Below are 24,021 nucleotides of genomic sequence, written 5' to 3'. Positions count from 1 at the left end.
CATATAAATGTTTAGTATTATCATTATCATTGGGAAAATAATTTCTTCTTGGTAGAATGTAATTTTTTTCTCACTAGTATTACAAAGGAAACTGTTTCATTATACATTCTTTGATTGAAATTTCCGCATCATTAGACATTGCAGAAGGTTTTATTTAAATTTTATAGATTAAGAATTTTATGATTACTCTTGTCGGTTTTGCAATGATATCCGAAGAATTCAACAAATATTTAATTTTTTCATTGAATGATGATATATCTTTTTATACCATGAAATGAACCTTAATTATATGGTGAGTTGTTGTAAATGAATTTCATTTAAGTCGGCTGTATTGATTTTCGATGAACTGAACTGAATTTTATTTTAAATCGATTGAATCGAAAACAGATGATCGAATGAGTTCTATGGTAAATTGCTGACATTTATAGGAAGTTTTGAATTGTAAAGAAGAATGAAACCATATTAACTGAGATTTCCTTTCCCAATATATCTGCAATTATTATTGGTACTTTACCGGTCTTTATTATCTTCGAAAATATTATTCAGTGATGATGTGCATTATTTGTATACCATCACTGAAAATTGATGTTTCCAAAATTTGATTCAAAATTGATATTTCCATCCAAAATTTGTATATGTACATGAATTGGGACAAATACAAAAAGTTTCACCTTTGTTGTTTAATTAGTATAGGTTCACTTACATGTATGGTATAGAAATCTAGTGGCTACTATGTCTTCCTCTAGCTTTAATGAAATCCTGTACAGTTTCGGCATGTATTCCACTCATTTAATACATAAATTTTTGATATCGTCATCACGTAACCACACTTTTATGACATTCTCAATCATATTTCTCTTAGTTGAGCAGTCCATTTTACACACGCGTTTCTTCACAATGCTCCACAAATGTTCGATGGAATTTACAACTGGAAAATTACCAGGTCAATTTCTTTTCTTGAAAAAAGTTCTTTACCCTCTTGGAATAATGGCATGTAGCAATATCTTGTTGAAAGATACCAATACCACCAATGAACATTTGCATCAGAGGCTCGTTTTTTTCTTCTAATATTGAAGTGTATTTTTTAGATTTCATTATCCCTTCAATTGGTATTAAGCTGCCAGGTCTTCCAGATGTAAAATAACCTCAAAACATCTGTTTCTGAGGGTGCTTAACTGTTGATTAAGATGTCGTTCCCTGATGGATTCTCCAGCACTTCGTCTGACAAATGTTGATCGAATCCCTTGCACAAAAAAATGCGTTTCGTCGCTGAATACAACCTTATTCCAGTCTTGTGCAGTCCAGGATTGATATTTCCTGCTCCAATACAAACGTTTTCTCTTCATTGTAGGTGTCAGCAACTGTATTAGTGTTCTTGCCCATCTACCTGCTTCAATAAGCTTTCATCGTACTGTCGATGAATCATCGGTAGCTAATAATTCTCCCTGAAGATTTATACTTGTTTTGCGAGGATAAATTTTACTATTTCGTACAAGAAATTGGTCTACCTGAGGTGTTGTCTTGCATTTGTGCCCACATTAACTCTTTCGTTTTGGAGAAACTGTCCCAAACTTAATTTGCTGATTAATATCCTAGAAACGACGGATTTCCCAATTCCAGCTAATGCAGCAATATCCCTCACTGTTATGGAAGTGTGCTGACTAAGGGTAACAGTTCTATTTTTTTTTTCCTAGGAGTGATATCTATTTTTTATACACGTTAGAATAAGACAACTCGCACTATCGACCATTTCTTACAACAACTGAAACACAACTGAAGGTAAAATGCTCTACATGTGATGATGACGTGGTCAAACTAATTTAGACTATTAAACTCCAACTCGTTTTTGTAAAACTGGTTTGAGGGAGAAAATTCCTGAGAAAGGAAGAATTTTATTTAAAAAATGAAATGTGTCCCAATTAATTTGCACTGTACTGTATATTATTAGCTACAATTCTGGAAGACATTCATAAATGAATGAGTTTCAAAACCAACTAAGTATTTTTAAACTGTTATTTTACTATCATCAAAACAAATTTCAGAAATTGGATTTATATTACCAGTGCATATTTTAAATACATGAAGATAAAATATTGATGATGATTCTCAGAATTTCACCATAACCGTTCAGGAATGTAATTATTTCAATAAAATGTAATATTTTATTTGTTTTCAAAGTGCACTTAGTTTATTCTCTGTCTTGAACTTTTATTTGGCACCATTGCAGTACTGAATTCTTTATTATTCAATAATTTTACAGATGCATGACCGAAAAGAAGAAACTTGAACTAAATTTCGATTTATTTGAATACAGAAGGAATATTTTGTGCACGGAGATGATCAATGATTAAGAGACGGACTTATATATAAAACGCGCCACAAGAACTAAATAAAAAATTTATTTTTCTCGTGAGTGATTTTGCTAAGAAACTCTTTTAGATTTTTTTTACTTGTATAGATTTAAGAAAGGGAATCTTAGGTTTCTTTGAAGGAAATGCGTAGAATACAGACCGACCGATGCATATTGATCTAAATTTGATGCGTATCTAAACTTTAGATGAAAAATATATCCCATGGACTGAATGGTTCTTTTCATTCAACTGTATATATGTATCTTAATTTTTTTTAGTGAAAATGCATATTTAAATAATTAAATTAGTATTATTATCTAACTTTAATTACTTAATACTAAAGTTTAAAATTAAGTTAATAAATTTATTATTATCAAACATAATAATTTAAATTATTTAATGGACTAAATTAATTATTTAAAAAATGTTGCCTTAAATATTTTTCATTAAGAATTTTTAAGTAAAAAAAATGTTAGAATAAATTGAAATATTTTATTTTAGTAAAGGTGCCAAAATCCAAATATGTTATTTTGTGAAAAGGTGACAAAACTTGTTAACATCACTTAAACTCTTTATTTATACGGTTGGATATTTTCGAAATTAAAAACAATATCATGTGATAGAATTATAAAACAAATCATATTTTATATTTTTATCCTTTATTATCATAATATACAGAATCTCATGCTGTAACTTAACTCAGTTAGTTTTTATATACATTCTTTAAAATCATCTTCGAAATCAAAGTTTTTCAACACATCATATTCATTGACCACGATAGTTAAGAAGTTGTTCGGGCATTCCTGAATTATCGACAAACTATAACAGTTATTCAGCAGCTTTAGTTTCATGGGATTGCTTGCATTTCTGACCTTTAAGCATTTATAAATTTCCAACACAGTCATTACATTCGGGAAAATTGATTGTACCATAAATCAGTTCATGAGAATTCTTTGAAGGTACTTTTTTCCTTCTTCGTTTCATTTATATATTATTTCATTATTATATTGAGATTCAATATTCTATAAACAATGTTCTTTAAATTTTTAAGCAGCCTCTTAATTTCAAAATTCGTTCTTTTTGGAAAATTAACCAAATATTAAATAAATTTTACAGTACGCTTCAAAACGCAACGAAAGTTCTGGACGTTGCATATCTGGCAATTTTGTTCTGACACTTAATTTTCCTTTTCACCTACGTACAAGATCTTCCGAATTACAATCTTCACAATGTGTGTGGGCGTGATTTCATTTGCCTTCATCTCATAATTATCAAGCATTTCTTTTTTGTTATGTGTGTTTTTAGAAAATTTCAACTGGGAGAATTCGAATAGTTATATATATCCCTTATTTACTATGGAAATTTTTTAAGTAAGAATTCATAAATGTTTTCTTTCATTTAAAAATATTAAATTAATAATTAAAAAATAGAAAGCCACAAAATTAAAATAATCATTTCATTTTTTAAATTTTTTATGAATTACGTTCATAATCACGTTTATTTTTTTTATCAACACATACAGAAAACTATAGAAGAAATTCTCTTTTAATCATTCAAAAATAGCAATAAATAAATACTTATACTACCTGAGAAAAATTGTATTTTTAATTTTTTTTTAAACTACATTTGTTTATCTATACACTTTAAAAATGTATAAAGAAGTTGGTATCTTCAAAAATCCAGCGAAAGAAAATCTCGTGAGAATAAAATGCTTTGGAAATATAGACGACAGGAAACGGAAATGCACAGAAATCTTTACAAAACAATGTAAACCCCTCTGCCTAAGGTCAAGGGTGAGGTGAATGTCACACCCTTTTGTCGATGCAGGGAATGATATTGACATTTCTTGTAAAAGGGGGCTCTTTTTTTTTTTTTTTTTTTTTTTTTTCTTTTTATCTTATGTTAGCTGTGAATTATTGACTTGCAAGTCAGTTAGAACAAAGAAAAGAAAAGATGGATCTCAAAGATCGGCAAACAAATAAATAAATTCTAAGAGAAATATTCTGAAATTTGGCAGAAAGTTCATTTTAATTATAATGCATTCCAGTACACTATCCTTGTACAAATAAATAAAACACAATTACGCATTTGTTTCCGGAAAAAAGACATTTAGACAGTCCCAGTAGGCCATTTATCCTTCAGTTGCTAATAATATTCAAATCATATGATTTTGCGAATCATACTTCAATTTATTTACAAAAAATGGTTTTGATATTTTGTTTATATATATATATTATAGTTTTTTATACTTTAGACATTTTCCGAATATCACTACTTTTGAATTTATTTATTTATTTTAGATTTTTTTCGTTCCTAGTTATTTCCCCCATGTTTCGTTTGACTCTTCATTTTAATTGAATACTTTTTTCGTTTCTTTTTTTTTTTTTTTTTTTTTTTCAAATAAAGGAAGGAGGTGCGAATTGTGTAAAAACCTATAACCAAAAAAAATTACTGCCGGTTCAACAGCCCCCTTCTAGGTCACAAGTCATGAGGCGACCACTTCCAACGTCTGTGTGGAAATCCACCACTGACCACACGTCGTTCCAGAACAAACGAAATATACCGAAAATGGATACTTTTTCAGTCTTGGCCGTCGGGAGATAAGGCCTCAGTACTGCTTGGTGAAGTCATCATCGGTAGACCGTGTCACTGCCGATTTCGGAATGACGAACTCTCTCCTCCTGTATAAATGGTTTCTCTCCATTTCAGATGGGGACTCCGTTCCTTTTACTTTCAAGATTTGTTGGGTATTTCGTTCAAAGGAGTTATATTAAAATTATAAAATCTCCTTTCCATTGATATTAAAAAGGATAGCTAAATTAAAATATAAACTTATATTGAACCTTGCCAAACATGGATGGTTTTTTTATTATTATTATTTATGTTTATTTACTTTATTATTCAGATTGTCATAAAGAAGAGAGAGCATTTTTAATCCTTTAAAGTAAAAATTTACAGTAAAAGTATATTATTAGAATATTAATTAGAAGTCTTTCAATGCATTTAAATAATTTTGCCGGTTTTCTTGAGAAAAAAAAGCATTAAATTTTTTCAATATCAATTACTTTATTTGACAATTAAAAATTATTATAAATATTCGTTCGCATTTTACAAAGTACGTTCGTATTTTATTATTAAAGTTTTATTTCATTTGAAGTGTATATTTCCTGAGAGAATATTCACAAATATGAGAAACCTATTTAAACTATTGATGATTAAGTGTCAAAATTAAATAAAAGAAATTCACATATTTCAGGAAATTAAAAACAGAAACGTTAGGCGCAGTTTTATAATTCCTTTTTAGGGTACTTAACAACTAAACGGCATTTTATAATCCCCAAAAATAATGGAGAAAAATATAAAATAACATTACTAAGATTTCACACTCAATCAAGGAGGGAAAAGAACGTAGTGAACGAAGAACGAGTCATCAGAAAGAATCGTGGGAACATAACTACAGGATGTGACGTCAGAGATTTCAAGAAATTTTTCACTGCGACCTTATTTCCGAACAGCAATTGGTTCAGTTCGATCATATAAACTATAAATGCTTATTTATAATATATTTTTGCAGATGCCTGCCCGAAAAGAAAGACAACTTTAGAGTTTTACCCTTAACTGGGAAGGTAAAAATTTAGAACTCAACTGGGGAGTAGAGGATTACGAGACTGTATTTTCTTTACACTTAAATTAAATTTTCTAATCAAAGAATTAGTACGAAAAATCAGCCAATATATTCTGAAGATATTTTTCTTGATCTATAAATATGCTTTAGAAATTTTTCAAAATACATTATCATTGAAAAAAGTAATTGTGCTTCAACATACATTTTCTTCTCAAATTACATGATACAACAAATAATTTTCTTGAAAAATCATTTCATTTTTTAAATCCTATTTATTTTTCCAGCATACAAAGGTATATAGAAAAACTATACTGGAAAATTCAACAATTATATGATAAATAAAAAAAAAAAAGATAATGAGTAATTTTTTTTTTTTATCGGCACCATTTCTACGTAGAAATTTTTGGACATTCGAAGCACGGTTTTTGATGGCATTTTAAACATAACATGTTTAAGTACTAATATAAAAGTCAGCCTGTGAATTTTGTAGATATTTCTCTTGGTATTTTAGAGTTTTCAAAATACATTATCACTAGAAAAATTAATTATATTTGAACATACATATCAGAATCAGTCAAAGTCGAATTTTCATTTAAAAAAATCTTATGTACAATTATTCTGATTACTATAATCATTTTCTACTTTTTTAAAAAATCTCTGGAGCTCTGCTTCATAACGAGGATCGTTAGATTGGATGATATTTCGAGGATCAAAATTTAGAGCCATCTGCTAAACCCTGTACAACACTAGAACACGAAACGGCAGGTACGGTTTCGCAAATGTCGCAAAACTGAAATATTTTTAAAGCATCAGCTGAAATCGGTGAAAAAGTGCCCGTGTAGGGGAGGTCACGAAACAAGAAGCTACAGGGTCAATCCATTCGAATGAGCTAAAAATAGAATAGGGGTGGCCACAAATCCATTCTTAGCGGTCTGAGATTTCCTATGGGAAGGCATCATTTGTACCTGGGGAATAACGCCATCGCTCGCACCAGAACAGAAGAATAAAGTAAAAGTAAATTTTCCTCAAAAGAGATATTTATAAGAGATTCGTTTAGGGATTTCTTTGACAAGTGTCATTTAGGAAAAGGAATCTTAGGTATTTTTTGAAGTCATATCGTAGGCCTAAAGAATTTTAATGCTTTCACTTGAAAATGGTAAGTCCAAGAAATTTTTAGATTGCGTATTTAAATAATTTTTTAAAGTGATATTTAAATAAAGAAATAAGAAAAAGTTTTAGAATAAAGTAATACGGATCAATGTACGATAAAAATTAGGAAATTAGTTAGGATTTAAAATAAACTAAGAAATATCATTATACACACACACACACACACACATATATATATATATATATAATTCTTTAGTAAATGTAGGGCGAAATAAATTATTTTAAAAAATTTCATTTTTATTCAAAATAATAAATTGATTTTAAAGAATTCTTAATGATATTTGATTTCATTTTATTCTATTCATATAAAAAAATATTTTTGTAGAAACGAATGTGTATTTTATAATCGGAAATTAAATTATTTTTGATGATTTTATTTTCTGAATTATAGATTTTTCTACAATTATATGATAAAGTCGAGGTTTTAGACTTGATTAGCCAATTATTTCGTACCTAAAAATCTTAAAAGAACAAACAAACAAAATTACCTCTTTCGAAATGTGCTATTTTTTAACTTAAAATTTATACAAAATATAAGGCTTAACAAATGTATTCTGTAATTAAAAGAAATTTTAAGTTAATTTTATTATATTATTTAAAACAGCAAGGTGACGGACAGCATTCCACGGACACGATCAACCGCTCTTTGAACCTAACATTCTATTTTCTTGTGAATGCCAATTTACATATATTCTATTTTGAGGAAATATTTTGACATCGTAGGGGAAATTGTGGAAGAAATGTTTTTATAAAGAGTTCGTTTTCAGTATTGTAAGCGAGGACGTCTTTCTTAAGAAAGGGAGCAGTTCTTTGGCTGTTATATTGCTGTGCTCATTCTTTCCCTATTGGGGGTTAACAAAAGGGAAAATTTCGGGAATGTTCCACTCACACTTTCCCCCACCTGCCACAGACGCGTATGTCTTCCGACCAAAAGAATGCGCCATTTCCCTTCCTGGCCTTCCCAGTACTGGTGCGCATAGCACGATCTCTCTGTGGCTTCTGGATTTGTTCTTAATATTTTAATCCAAAAGTTTGTACGATGGATGCACTTTCGTCTTCCTTATCCTACAGGAATTTTAAGCTGCAAGATGCGGCTAGCATTGTAAGGTGCAGTTTCATGATGCGAAGGAATATTTGTGCCTTGGATTTGTCTCTACTCGAATTTTCAGTTTATAAAAAACACGTGGTTAGCAGTTCACAAAGAAACTTATTGAAGGCTTTGATGGGATTTTTCAATACTGAAGAGCAAATAAGAAAATTCCTGGTGAGAGACCGGAACATTTTGTGTACTTTACACTTGGATATTCCGCAAGGAAGAGAACCCAGCCTACGAAATAATGAAATACTCGATTCTGTTGATTTTCTTGTGGACCCTAAAAGCTTTCACGTTGGGTCCATATTTATTCCTGACTTTTGGCATGAAGAAAAATTGCAAGGATTTGTCATTCAATCTGTTTACAAATCTCATCATAAGCTACTGACATTAAGTCGAATTTTAAAAAACGATGGAGCAATGTATAATGTGGAGATGCCGCTGTACGTGATGAGGTACGACTTAGGAGTTCTATGCTTCGAATGGAATGACAGTGATAGTGCGAAAGGCGTAATTATTGGTTTCAATATTCGTGAAACTACTTTGTATGCAAAACGACCGAAAATATCCCAGATTCATACATTTGGTGGATTTCAGCTTCAAGGAAAGGTACACCATGAGGGTTGCATAATACATGAATTGGTACTTGGTTGTATATTTGAATTCATACCCTCGCTTTTAGAGTATGGGCTTTCCTTGAAGGTCAGTGACGCAGAATACAAGCAGTTGAAAGAGTCCATAATGTAAGTAATACTTTCCTTTGTATTTCCTTCTATCTTTTATTTGTTTACCAGAATGTTATAGTAGTATTCCATTATCAGTCACCTGCTTTTAGTAAACTTTATTATTTTCGTTCAATAATTTATCAATGGAGATAACAATCAAATTTATGTTATTAATGAATAGGATCTTGCTTTTACTATTCAAAAAAAATCATGGCACATAATAGTGAAATGAACAGTGTTAAAATGTAAATGACATCTCATTTGCATTTAATTTCTTATTCTCTCACATGATTTTTTTTTCATTCGTAATTTTAGAATGGAGCATGCTGCATTAAAATGTCAACTGTTTGAAACCATGCTAGTTAAAAAAAAAAAAAATATTCGCTTGATGGCTTATAGAGAAGCTGGAGTAACAGTTTAAACTAAGCAAATGCGAGTAATCATTTCAAACTTTGTTTATAATTCGATTTTTTTTAAAATTTCTATCGATTTACATATTTTTAAAACTTTCAGAATATCTAATATAAGAGAGTTTATGTTATTTGTTACTTTTTAGCTCCTTTAGGGCAAGCGTGAAATAAAGATCTAATAAAATAAAGACATGAATTTTAATGTATTTACATGGACATTAAAATTCATGTCATATACAAACTTCAAACTGTTCGAATAAGTTACATATACATATATATATATATATATATATATATATATATATATATATATATATATATATATATATATATATATATATATATACGTGCGTGTATATACCGCTATCTCTTAAAGTAATTTAAAACCTAATTATTTTCCTATTTTTAAAATTAATCCATGCAACTTTATTCTAAAATTTTCTCGTATTTCTTGATCCAAATTCAATTTTTAAAATTTAACTATTGCCAACCCGCATTCTAAAAATTGCCCTTTTCTTTGTTTCCCACGTCACGAGCGAAGGGATAATAATCCCCCTTGTTGTTTCAGCAGAGATACCTAAGATTCCCTTTCCTAAGTCGACACGTGTCAAAGAAATCCCTGTGAGAATCTCACAGTAAAATCACAGAAGGGAAAAATTTCGGTCACTTTTTTCTTGTATTCTGGTGCCAACATGCATATTCCAATTGCGCAGGAACAATGCATTTGTCCTCGTGTAAAAATAATGACTTCCGTGGGAAAATAAATAGAAATTTCAAATACCTTCCTCTAGGTTACGTAATTGCCAAAATATGCTTAAACAGACACACACATACACATTTATATCTTGCAGTCTCTGTATTCAATTAGGATAACTAATACAACTGCATTTATTTATTTTGGTTTTTCAATGTATTTTCTATAATTAGATTTCTAATGCATTCAAAAAATGAAACAAAATTGCTATACCAAATTCAAACCAAGAATTTTAAATGCTTATTTCTTTATATGTTTACTTAAAATTGTTTTGATTAAAACTGAAATAACGAAAAAAAAAAAACGATGTGATTAACTTACTGTAAACAATATTTTAGAATTTTTTTGATTAACTCGTCCTTTTATCTCATACATAGGGTGTGATATGTAAACGAATTTACAGATAAGAATATAAGAATATGACGAAATTATTTTCTTGGAATATCAAAGAATGTGCTAACTTATCAAGAAAATAATTATTGCATATTTTTTTTATTTTGAAAGTTGATATGGTTTTTAAAACTTTTGGAGAGTTTCAGATTTATATTTCAAATATAAAAAAAAAATTTCTTTCATTTTTTTTTTTTTTTTTTTTGCAAATAATGTATTTTATTTCTGTTGGATTCGAACAAGCGTGTTCGAAACGTCTTGATTTCTGTAATGTTTCATATTATCCTGAATCACGTGACTGTCTACATTTGGCATTCTTTATATTGTCATAAACTTTTGGCATTATCCGTTTAATTAGACATTCTCAAGGAAAACTTTAGGATGAATATTCTGATGAAACAATCAGTTTTATTTAACTGGTTAAAATAACATTCATACAGACATACAAATCTTAATTTTTCTCAATAAAGCTAAACTGAGAGATTGATTCATTTATAAAGCAAATAAGAATCGGAAAAATGAAAGTCAGAGCTGCAGTTTGCCTATTAAAACTATCGGATATTTTAAATAATTTTTATTTCACAAATTTGTTGTACGCTATAGATTTTTGCAAATTAAAAAAATATTGCATGTCATTATTTTACACATTTATTTAATTTTTTTAACATGAGTGACTTCTTTGTTATTTCAAATTTTCTTTTAAAAAAAGTGAAAATTATTAATTGAGGTTATTCTTCTGATTCGAAACTTTCAAGTATTTTACTAGCGCCCTACAAAAAGTCATAATTATAGCGGTAATATCGAACAGAAGCAGACTGACTGTTCTTCGACCTATGGTTCTGAAATTCTTGCACTCATAGATTTTTGCTCATTCCGATATTGAAGATAACAAGATTTAAAATACTGCAATTTTCCCTGTTTGTAATCATTACCTATAAATTAATAATAGTTGTACTTTTAATTGTTATATTACTTAATACTTAAAACTAGTTTACTAAAACTTCAATAGGTTATTAAATGTTTTATATGCATTAATTTTAATCTTATGTCTTGAATTATCTTATAATAATAATTTGCACTTGTCTTCATGTCACAAATGTAAAAACTTTAATGTATATATTTGTTTAAAAAAGAAAAGAAAAGAATTTTTCTTAAGAATTTAAGACCCTTTTTTTTTTTTTTTTTTTTTTCCTTAATGAATTGGTTTCACAGCTGAATTAAAAGTAATTATTATTTTGAGGGCATCATCCAATGTTAGATTTGTTGAAAATTATATTCAATTTTTTGAATATAGAAATTTAATATTCAATGATGAATATGGATCATAATTTATTCTAAAAAACTATAAACATTTATTTTTTAACTGTCCTCTAATAATTATAATTTTAAAAAAACACATATATCGATCAACAGAAAGTAAACTCAATTTTACTTCAAATTCGAAAATTTTTTAAATTCTCATTGATTTTGTAGTAGAACAAAGATATGTAGACAAATTTCTTTTATTTCAATTTCACGAAAAAAAAAATCATTTCTAATATGGTAAATTATAGTAAAAGTTTAAGAAACATTAGAAACTATTTTCACAGATGAGCTTCTATCTTCTTTTAAGAAAAATGACATTACTTCCGCTGGGACACAAAAAAGTGTGATTATAGATATTACATTCATTTTTATAATTATTAACATGATCTTTGAATGAAATAAGAAAAATTAATATATGTTTTCATCTAAATGAAAAGTAAATACTTTTTTAAAATTTATAAATATTTCATATATATTATATCCATGATGTAAAATAATTAATCTTATTCTTATACTGAAGTCATTACAATTGCTTAGAATTTATTTATAAATAAGCTAAAATTTTTAATATTATGGGGATCATTTTCCTGAAATTTCTTCAATATATTAATGCTATTTAATTGTGCTTTCTTCACATATAGGAAAGTGATAACGTTTAGTATGTCTTCCAACACTAAACTTTTACAGATTTTTTTTTTTTTTTTTTTTTTTTTTTTTTTTTACTCTTTACGGTGTATTGCCGCAATTTTAAGACTCAATAAGAAATAAATAAGCCACACATATTATAGAGCTGAAATATGAAAGCTAAATTTTGGAGTTAAATTTAAGTGTATAATATATTTATTTAGATCTATTTGTTCCATGTCATAAAAAAGGATGTACTTGTAATAATTAGTGTTGTAAAATAATTGTATTTTTAAAAAATTTTAACTATCAGTTTTCAGTGATTTTTACAAAATACTACAAAAGGGAAATGAAAAACATTGCTTCAGGTTTTTTTAAAAAAAGGGATATCTTCAGATTTGTCCTTATCGAGAATTTATCCCCGATATTTATGAATAGAAATATGATAAATTAATGTCAGAAACTAAAACATGGCTGAACAGTATTTTATTTTCTCCAAAACTTAAAGAATTGGAGCAAGGATTATTACTCTAATCATAGATTGAAAAATAAAACACAAGGAAATATAAAATATCGAAATCCAGTGTAATAAACACCTTGAGAAATCAGAAATTTGTAAAAATCTATGTTCGTAAAAATACTTTATACAATAATATAGTTGACAATATGCAGATATTTAAACTATTCAATAAACCTTTAAAAAAAATTGGAACTGAAGTATGCTTTTAAAGGATACTCTATATATTAGAGGATAAAAAAGAGAATACACTGGCGTCCCAAATCTAAACTATGGTATAAGTTATAGTCAAGTTCATGAAGTACATTTTCATTATCAATTTTCTGATCAATGAGCATTTACTTTATGGGCTTGATAGTTTGTATTTGTATGCTTTTAGACTTGTGTTATATGTAATCAATCCCCCCCCTTATTACAATGAGTTAGAGGTCTGCAATTTTCCACAAATGTATTGTCGATTATAATGCAATATTTTAATCATTTCAGAACTTAATTTATCAATTTATCGTTTATTTTCATTTATTTTGTCTAGTAATAAAAATGTGGATATAAGATTCCATAATATTTTATAATGATTTATTATATGCATCAAAGTCTAATAACTGCAAATAATAAAAATATTTTTTTAAAGCAAACCCTCATTAATACACTTAAATGTAAAATAAAGGGGGGGATTCATTTAAAATTCGTCGGAAATAGGATGCTAAGTCAAGAATGAACGTAAAACCAATTCAGAATAAAAAGCACTTTTTTTTTTTTTTAATTCTGATGGATGACATTAAAAGGAGTTCGAATGAAGAGAAGAAGAAGAACCTTTCGAAGTTTCGAAAGGCTCTAAACAAGCACGCAACTCGCAAAACATGTATTTTATCCATCGCTATATAATGGATCCATGACCTTCCTCAGCAGAGATGGGTTATAAAATTAGCAATGTAGTAAAAGCAGTAGTTGGCGAGATTGTCTAAGGGCCCCGAAGCCTCGTGACTTTTTGCAATATCTTCAGAGTTATTCAATTTTACACTTCTACTAAATTTACGAATGCGGCGCACTCAACTCATTCAAATTAAAATCAAGTATTGTTTGAATCTTAGATAATTATTCTAAAACCAATGCTGATACTTTTTTTTAAAAATCTTATTGCTTTGCAATTGTAAAGAAAGCATGTTGCTTCATAATTTTTTTAAATGTCCGATTCTAGAATTAAATAAAATTTTAATTATATTAAAACGTTTTCTCATTGCTGTCATTTTTGTTCGTTGTTGCTTTTAAATTTATTCTTACATTTTTTTTAAACGTGGCATACTGAAACTTTGCCGGTTGAATGTGATCTGCAATGTAATATTTCATTATTTCTGTTAAAATTTGCCGTTTTCAAAGCTGCTAATATAAAGGTTAAATTAAAATCAATGAAAATATTACGAACTTTAAAATTTAGGGAGGAGGGAAATCAAGTTTGGAAACATGTATTGCCTAATGACTGTTAACCCTTAACTGGGGTGGTGAAATTTTAGGACTTAACTGTGGAGGTGCGGTCTACGAGACCGCATTTCATTTACACTCAAATTAAAATTTCTATTGAATACATTAGTTTGAAAAACTGCCAATATATTTTGAAGATATTTTTCTTGATATATAGATATGTTTTAGAAATTTTCTAAAATATATTATCATTGAAAAAAGTAAATGCGTTGGAACATACATTTTCTTCTCAAATTACATGTTACAATAAATAATATTCTTGAAAAAGCATATTACTTTTTACTTTTCAAATCATATTTATTTTTACAGTATATGAAGGTATATAGAATACAATATAATGTAAAATTCAACAATTATATAAAAAATTTAAAAAAATGACAATGGGTAAAATTGGCTCTTTTTTTATCGGCTTGTGTGACTTTCACAGCACGGTTTTCTAGGGCATTTTAAATATACAGGTTAAGAACTAGTATAAAAATCAACCTATAAATTCTGTATATATATTTCTTGGTATATTAATATATTTTATGAATTTTTCAAAATACATTATCACTAGAAAAATTAATTATGTTTGAACATACATATCGAAATCAGTTGAATGTGAATTCTCATCGAAAAACTCTTCTGTACAATTATTCTTATCACTAAAATCACTTTATTCTTCATTTAAAAGTGTCTGGAGCACTGCTTCATAAAAGAATCAGTAAACTGGATGATATTTAGGGGCCCAAGTTTTAGCGCCATCTGCTAAGCCTTGTTTATCACTGGGACACTAACAGGGAGATGCGGTCTTAGAGACTGCGCTCGAAGAAAGAATTGAATTATTTTTAAAAACATCTGCTGAAATCGGTTGAAAAAGTGCACTTGTATTCAAGGTCATAAAACAGGAAGCTACAGGGTCAATCCATTCAATAGAGTTAAAAATAGAATAGGGGTGACAGAAAATCACTCGCTAGCGGTCTCACAGACCGCACGTCCCCAGCTAAGGGTTAAAGGTCGTAATCGAGCCCTGCTCCATAAATGAGGTAACAAATTGAACGGCAAAATTTAGCATAACAAGTATGATTATTCGCTACATTTCTTTTCTTCTGTATAACATCTCATTCTTTCCAATATCTAACATCTATGCATGCCTTCACAACAGTGTAAAATAGCGACACATAAAACTAAACTATAGGTATCTAATTTTCGAATTTGTTTTTAATGATTCCTCCTTTTCTTTCTCCACAGATTGAGTGAACTCTTAGAAGGAGATGAACCAGTATTTGTTGATGAAGGAAAGAGGAGCACCAGGAGAAGATACCTGTTGATGCAAGTTCTGCATATACTATCCTTTGTGGATGATTACCCGGAACTCGCAGACTTCGCGCTCGATTCACTTCATTTAATATGGAGATCCATACCAGATCCAGTGCTGAGCCGCAAAGAAATGCAACATGCTTACCAAGGAGTGCTGGACGAAGAGTTCTTTAATAGATTAAATACAATCTACGAGTATTCTGTAGATGAATTTCCGGAGGTTGCAGAGCCGAGATCACTGAAACACCTGTCTCGAGTGGCACTGCGGGAAGTGACTTTGAACAATCGAAAATTTCCTGATGGTTTAGATTACATTGGCCTACCTCTTCCCATTCTTGCCTTGCTGAGATTGAAAGAGTAATTGTCAGGTTCTCATAATGTTCTACAAAAGAAAGGTGGTCACGACTTCTAATGCATAGTTTGTTATTTGAAATAAATGTATAATGCAGCTCTTTGAAAACTTTTTGTATTCGATGATATATTCACTGAAAAAAAAAAGAACAATAATTCGATTTTTTTTTTTTTTTTTTTTTTTGCACAAACTTATTGTTATTTTCTCGATTTTCTTTTCTTTTTTTTATTTACTTTCTATGTAAATTTAAAGAGAAATATTCTCTTATTCCACTGTTAATTTTAAGATTCCATATGCATAAATATTTTTTATGCTGTTTCTTTTGTTGTTTATGTTGTTTTATGTTACGTTCTTAGAATACTGCAGTTGCAAATGCGAATTTTGTTTAAACATATTTGCAGCTTTTGTGTATAAAATAATTTGTATAAATGTTGCTGCTTTTTGTTTCTAAAATATCTTTTTTTTTTTGTATCATATGTTTAGTAATAGGAATGTTCTCAAACCCCAAAGAAAAATTTAGCCTTTCATTAATATGTCATATATATTATATTTTATATTTGTATTTGTATTTTATGTATATATTATATCACATAGTTTTGTAGGACAAAGTTTCTTGAGCACTGCAAGGAACTGCGTAGGCATGACTGCTCATAAAATATTTTGGATGCGAAGACAGTGCTTATTCTTTAATATTGAAAAATGTTACTTAATTCTAATTTTTAATCAAATTTTTCTTAATTTTCTTATTTCGTTATAAAAAAAAAAGACCTGGTTGATTCTGAAGACAGCTCGATTCTGAAGTCACTTCATTTTAATAGGAATATTTTTACAAACAGAAAATTTCTTCTTCATCATCAGTTGTTATTGCTTTTAAAATATTTTGTGGCTAGAAAGTATACTTTGCTTGGTTTTAGTGAACTGCTGTTTGTTAATATTAACTTTTTCTTGTCGTTACTTTTCATGTGATAGTGGATTTAAATATTTTGTAGGCCTAGACAAAACGCATTATGAAATCTGTCTTTTGATTACTAGCTAGTTTTGTTTCATATTTCAATAAATTTGTAAATTAATCAACATGATAATGATTTTTGAAAATTTATTATTTTTATCTAAGCAATTTTGTGTAAACATAATTGTTTTTTTCGAACTTTTTAAATCTGCATACCAGAAAAAAAATTAAAAAATAAATAAATAAGTAAAAAATAAAAAGTAACCATAATTATTAGTTAATGATTTTTTTTCTGTCAAATGAGAGCACTTAACTATTGCGATAGATTATAAAAAACAATATTTAAAGAAATAACATCAAAAGTTTTTATTTTACAGAAGCTGCCAAATGGAATATAATATAATCAATTAATTAAATAATTAATATTAAATCTGTAATTATGAATAATTTATTAATTATATTTCGTTTAATAAAGAGTTTAATGAATCAATGTAAATACGCATTGTATTCATAATTTATAATTCATATAATTCGGATATTTTACAAATTCATTTATTAACCAACTGCATGCGCCTCTCCCATTATTCCTATCTGCTCTAAGTAGCTGCCTAAACAGAAATCCGCCACTGCCTCCAAGTTTATCCAATTTTGTTCTCAAAAGACAAATTATAATATTCTTGACATTCAATATATAGTTTTATATTTCATATGTTGATATTTCACGCAAAGGCTAAGGATACGATTTTTTAGGATGTATTATGATCAAAAAAGTGCGTTTGAGATTTTTTTAAAATTCTAATTAACTTATTGAAAATATTTTCTGTGTTTTCGAATTTCGCTATATAATTAATTGTGATAATGAATATTCTCGAAATCGAATTATATTTCAGCACTACATTTATATTTTTCAGCGCTACATTTATATTGTACAAAATTTTATATAAAATTCGAAAAGTACGCATTTAACTGATTTAGTTGAATAAAAATAATTTACATCTATATTATATTATTCTTGAAATTCAGTGTATAGTTTTATATTTTGTGTTGATACCGCGTGTAATTAGTTAAAAGCCAAAGATACGACTGTTTATAAAATATTATAAGTATGTAAATAAAGTATCATGACTGTTTATAAAAATTCTATTTTAAGTATGTTTTATTTTTTGTTAAAGTACTTGTGTCATTTTTTTTTTTTTTTTTTTAACTTTTAAGCCCTGCCTGAATAATCTTTCTGACTAATCTCATGATTCTGAGATTTTAAATGGAATTGTTTTTCAAACACTTTTCTGATGATTTACTTCACCTTCGTGTTTCGTTATAATTTATCATAATATTAGAATGCATTTAATAGTAAGTAAGGAATTAACTAATAATTCTGGTTAATTTATGCAGAATATTATTGCTTTTTTGTTACTTTCTCGTATACGAAGTACTAAGAAAGTGGTGTAATCGTCAAAAAATTCGAACTCGAGAGTTTGACGAAGCTGAACTTTTTAGACTTCAAATTCACATATTTTGTGAGTTAACATAGAAACCTATTTTTGGCATTATGTCTACCTACAACCATGATAATAGAAAAAACTCTTCGAGTTAGACGAATGAAATTTGATATATAGCCTTTAGATCAAAATTGTAGATTTCTGTCAAATTTTTAACAAAACCATTCGAGTTGTACGATTATAATTTAACAAAACAAAAGAACAAAATAAAGAGAGATAGACGGATAAAATTTGGTACACAGATTTAACTTCTGAAATGTAATTATTTATCAAATTTGGAAACAAATCCGTTAAAAGTTTGATTTTCTTTCCGTCTGTTCTTTCACATTCTCGATAACTCAAAAATGTACCGTTTAAATTTATGAAATGTAATGAGTGATTTTGTGACTAAAATTGTCTTTGAATTGTGACTACAATTGTTTGTGTGTTTGTGTAAAGTGCTCTCACAGTAAGTTGTCGTGCATATATATATATATATATATATATATATATATATATATATATATATACAGGAATTTTTCTGATCTCGTGGGGTCAATATTATTGGACAAAAGTCAAACCCCTCACAGAAAAAAATCCCTTGTTTGAATCCCTGCCTGTTACAAGGAAACATTTCCTTATCTTTTCTGGATTATAGATACGCTATACATAAATCGGATAATAGATGCATAATAAATAGATAAACAATAATGCGAGATAATAGATACCTGAAATGTAAAAATACTAATAATTTTGTTTAGTACATTCATTCTTTTGTAACTTAACAATGAAAAAACTTAACAGTTTCTTTATTTGTGTTGGATGAATCCTTGTATTCGCATGATTGAAAAGAATCGGAAGTCTTCGTTCTCAATTCACTCTTATCACTTGCGGTCTGGGAATATAGGTTTATTTCAGAAATAGAGCCATGCGCTTAGTATCGGCAAAAGTTGATGGATGTAAATAACATAGCGTGAAAATAATAAGAGCAGCGGTTAAAATAATCTCAAAATTAATTATATAGATTTATTTATTATAGAATCAGTTGTTTAGAAACGAAAATAGTGGTTGTTTTTAATTAAATGATATCATGATTTTTTTTTCTTATTATAAAATAGGTAAATTAATATTTTTTTTCATAGTTTAGTTTCCATTTCAATTTTGGGGGTCTTTTTATATAGTTCCTAGAAACTGAATTTTCTTTCCTGAAATTTTAAATGTTTTATTTTTGATATAGAAATACAAATACATTTCAACACATTATTGTTCGATTCCTGCAGAATCATACATTTTGTTTATAATTGACTTCCATGCATACTTTTTTTCTTTCCTTTAATTCAGATGCCGGATTATCTTTGAAATACTTAAATATATGTATATATATATTTGTGGAAGACTAAATTTACTTCTGAATGTTGTAAAACTCAGGGCTCCATATTGCCTAAAATTATTGAAACCAATTTTTTTTTCCACTTATTCTTATAAAAATCTTTCATTTTTTTAAGAAAACGAAATTTGTTTTAATCCTGTATTACACTAAATTGAATGGGATATAGTGAATTAATCTATTTTTAAATTGTTTGATCAAATATTGAGAAGAAAATTGTATTGAAATCTAATTTCTCAAATATTTGCAATCCTCAAAATGTATTCATTTTATTGCTCATTTCTTTTCTCTGAAATGCTTTTGAAAGCTTTAAAAGACTTAAAAAATATTTATGCTATTCAAGATCTGATAATTTTCATTTTAAGTGTGATTTCTAGAAAAATGGATAAAAATTTTTCAACCAATATTGGATTTTGTATGGAAGCCGGGGCAGGCAGTAAAACACAAACTTTTAGCATATAATTTACTTAAAGTTTAAAAAATCATTTTATTTATCCTTTTTATTTTTTTGATAAACATTTTATATACAATAAAATTGATATACTTCATTTGATTATGATCTGTTTAGATACATTTCAACAAAACTCTTTGAGTTCCGCTTGATGGTTCATTGATGCTTTGAAACAAATATATTTGATCTTGAAGTGTAAACATCAATTCTAATATTTTCGTGATGTCATCATGTTCGATTTTATTAACATTTATTTACATCAATATCATTTAATTTTTTGGCTTCAAAAAGAAAGTCTTTTATTCATAAAACAATTCGATATTGCAATGCATCCTTGTTTCTACTTAGATTTTCCTTCAGTTTCCCCCCCCCCAACTTATATGTGAAATTAAGTTTGCCTGTATATGACCATATCAATTCAAAAACTTCATGAGCTTCCTGCAGCAAATTCTGTTTATAGCTTTCGTGAAATAATTGTAGATTTCTTTCAAATTTTGAACATAATATGAAATGTTTGATAGCCACTTATTTTTATGGATCCTAATTAAAAATATAATTTGTTTGTAATTATCATTTTTAATTGTTTTGTTATTAATCTAAAGATATTCAAAATCATTAATATTATTTGTAACTAAATATACAAATATAAATCATGAACATAATAAACTAAAAATGTCTTAATAACTAAAAATTGTTATTTATTTATTTTATAAAATTATATATTAAGCTTTTTATTTTTATTCATGCATTTTATAGTAGTGTATATTTGCATAATCACATCAGTAAATATAAATTTAGATAAATATAATTTCAAATAATCTATGAACTGTTATAGTTAAAAAAATAAATTATACAAAAGAAAACATTTTTTTAATTATATTTTTAATCAATAACTCAAACATTAGTAGTTTATTAAGTTCATTAAAAATTTACTGCCAAAATTAAATTTATATGGCAATTTAATGTATATTTTGTTAAAATAATATTTTTCCTTTCATTCTTTCAATTGCTTATTATAATGCATCTGATGCTGAAATACTCCATTGTGTTGTATTTCTCTGCTGTCATCTAATAATGAAACCAGTCCTGTAAAAATAATGCTGCTGTCTTTATTAGTTAGTTAAAATTATGCATTTTTTTAATCATGTCGGCTTTTTCCTGTATTTTTAACATATTTATATCTTTCACTTTTAAATCATAATACATCTGGGAGTTATGATACACAAATAATAAATCTAAATAAATGGTCATGCATTCAGTCAATTTAACTTCTGCATCTATGTGTTTACTAATCATAGAACACAGCTAAATATGAAAATTATAAAATAGTACGAATTCACAGATGCATACAGTAATTTTAGAAATTATAAACACTTTGTAAAACAAGAGGCATGATTTTTATTCAGTTATTATCTTGTTATGTAGGTAAAGCAAACAAAACACAGCATTTTGGACTTTTTGACAAGATTTGTCTATGCATCTTTGGACGCAAATGGCTAACAGCTATGTATATTTATTTTTCATATGCAGTATATATATATATATATATATATATATATATATATATATATATATTGCATATTTTAGAGCATTTGATTCTTCTAAGCCAAATGCATTTGTGTATTAAAAATTCTATTTTTATTTTTCACAATTCCAAAAACTATTTTTTTTTCGTGGAAAGCTGAACTTCCTTAGTGGATTTGATATTAGAGCTTCAAAAATAAATAAATAAATTTTTAAAAAATCAGTCTTCAAAACAATATTTTTATTGCTTTCTATTAAGCTAAATGCATAACTTCATGGTAGGAATTACTATGAGCCAATATTTTGGTTTCAACTTAAAAGATGGAACATACCATACAAACCAGTTTAACATAATGAGAAAAAACATAACACTTAAGAACATATTCATGTCTGATATCATAACTGATTTAAATAAGAAAGGGAGAAAATTTCCACAAATGCACTGCTTGGTTTCTATTAAATGTCCTACTACATACGTTTTTTTTTTTTTTTTTTTTTTTACAAAGTGTAAAAAATATTATTTTTTATTATAAATTATAACAAAGTGCTCAATATTTAGTCACAAAATTTATACTGTCTTTAGTTAAAGGTTTATTGGCATTTTATTTTTATTAAAATTTAGTAACATTTAATTTGTTTGAAGATTATTATTGTTTTAATCAAAAACAAAATGTAAAATATATGTCAAAAGTACAGAAAAAAACATGGTGTTGCTCTAAAAACGATTATCTGAAAATAATAGTTTATTTTTAATAAATTACAGAATGCACTAAAATTACTTACTTTGAATAATGCAGTCAAATATTATGCATGTAAATCATCAAACCAATCAATTAACTATAAGTAACTTTTGTATACTTTTAAAAGATTTTCATTATCACAAAACAAAGAAGTCCAGTTACAAAGTAAAGATTTTTAATTTAACCTGAAGCAATGTTTTTATGAGAATAAAATGAATTTGAGTTTATATTATATGTATATTTATTGAGTTATGAGTTTATAAGAATTGGTTGAAGAGATAGATAAATTTAATTTTTACACACTTTTATTTAACTCAAATTATTTCCTGTTTGTACAGATGCAATTACAAAATTGGTTTTTCCCTCATTTCTAGATGTGCTGGAGTTTCAAAATTCTACCTATTTGTATATTCTCGATGACAGCAGGCTGTTTTGATATTTTAAAAATATTTTATCAGTTAATTAATTAATTAAATTTATTTTTATATCAGAGAAATGCTTAATGGTTGTGAATTCCAGAAAAAAAAATTATTTCAAAAGATAATGATATTTATAAATTGGCAGCCTCAGTGCCCAGGTGGTTCACCCACCTTATTACTTAAAATGATTTAACTGTATCAATAAAATTTAAATTCACTAGTCAGTAACCATTGGTAGTCTTTTTAAAGTAATTTATCTTTATTGATTTGAAATTAAAGCCCTCCAATGGCAGTTTCCTATTGAAATTTCTGAACATGATAAACTAATAATTAAGAAAGATGATAGATAAATCTGACAACCTAATAAATGACTCTCAACAACTGAATAAAATATTTTAAATTACAAATTTTTATATGAAATTGTCAGTTCTAAAATCAAAAATGAAATTCTGATACAACTGGAATTAAAAAGTTTGGATACACAGGGCCATATTCACAGAATTGCGAACTATTGGAAATATCCACTACTGCTTCTCACATACTGATTCTAATTTTTTTGTCCCATTATTGAGACAAGCTGAAATGTATTTTAGTTTCAAGTAAATTCAGTTTAATTGTAAAAAAGGTATTATTTGAAATTTAAAAAAAGTTGAATAATCAGTATAATTCGAGCCAATATTAATGAGTTTTTAAAAATAATTATATACATTCAATACAGCATTTATCAGGACAAAAAAAAATATGTAAACGACTTTTTATTTTTATTTATTTCATTCTATTTGTGGTATTCTGAATTTATTTAAAGCTTTCATAAAATTTAAATCGGAACTAAAAATTTGATAAATCTCACAAAACGTTGCAATGCATTAAATTTAATATTAATAAAAAAATTATTTTGTACATTTAAAAATGCTGTTAAAAGGAAAGAAACTTTTGCATTTTTTTAAAAAAGAGAGAGAGAGAGAGAAAGCGGAAGAAA

The sequence above is a fragment of the Argiope bruennichi genome, chromosome 10, assembly GCF_947563725.1.
Source record: "Argiope bruennichi chromosome 10, qqArgBrue1.1, whole genome shotgun sequence".
In the NCBI taxonomy this organism is placed as follows: domain Eukaryota; kingdom Metazoa; phylum Arthropoda; class Arachnida; order Araneae; family Araneidae; genus Argiope; species Argiope bruennichi.
This window is presented reverse-complemented; position numbering follows the sequence as displayed.